Genomic DNA, 1037 nt, shown 5'->3' on the forward strand with positions numbered 1-1037 from the left:
TTGATCTTCTCTAATTTCATGGAGGATGATGGAGTGCTCTTGGTGCTCTACCCTTAGTTGTCCCATATTGGAACTTAATTCTCCTAGGGAAGTATTGATTTGCTCCAAATAGTTTTGTGGAGGGAAGTGCATCCCTTGAGGTATTAGTGGTTATGGAAAAACAAAAAAAACAATGCTTTTTCCACACCAAACTTAAAATATTTGCTCGTTCTCGAGCAAAAGAAGAAAGAAAGGATGAGAAGAAGAAGAGATAGAGGAGATAGAGGTGTGTGAATGGTTTGAATTTGAGTGGGTGGGTGTAGGTGGGTGTATGATGGTTTTGGAGGGGAATTGGAGGTGATTGGTGGAGGTTATTTTGGGGAAAAGAGTTATGAAAAGGTGTGAAGAGGAGAGAAGAAGTGGTGGGGATCCTGTGGGGTCCATAGATCCTGATGTGTTTGAGGATTTCTCATCCCTGCACCTTTTAGACGTGTAAAATGCCCTATATATACAATCCTGGCGTTTAACGCCAGACTGCAGCATGTTTCTGGCGTTAAACACCACTTCCTTGCTTGTTTTGGGCGTTCAACGCCAGTCTATAGCATGTTTCTGGCGTTGAACGCCAGTATGGTGCATGTTTCTGGCGTTAAATGCCAGTCTGATGCTTGTTTCTGGCATTTAACGCCAGCTTTCCTCTAGGTGCAATCCTGGCGTTTAAATGCCAGACTGCTGCTTGTTTCTGGTGTTTAACGCCAGTTTCATGCTCTGTTCTGGCGTTAAACGCCAGCCAGATGCTCCTTACTGGTGTTTAAACGCCAGTAAGCCCTTCCTCCAGGGTGTGCTGTTTTCAATGCTGTTTTTCATTCTGTTTTTGATTTTTCAGTAGCTTTTGTGACTCCACATGATCATCAACCTAATAAAACATGAAATAACAAAGAGAAAATAAAATAAAAATGATTAAATAACATTGGGTTGCCTCCCAACAAGTGCTTCTTTAATGTCAATAGCTTGACAGTGAGCTCTCATGGAGCCTCACAGATGTTTAGAGCAAGGTTGGA

Source organism: Arachis ipaensis, chromosome B10 (genome assembly GCF_059453495.1).
Source record: "Arachis ipaensis isolate K30076 ecotype BB chromosome B10, ASM5945349v1, whole genome shotgun sequence".
In the NCBI taxonomy this organism is placed as follows: domain Eukaryota; kingdom Viridiplantae; phylum Streptophyta; class Magnoliopsida; order Fabales; family Fabaceae; genus Arachis; species Arachis ipaensis.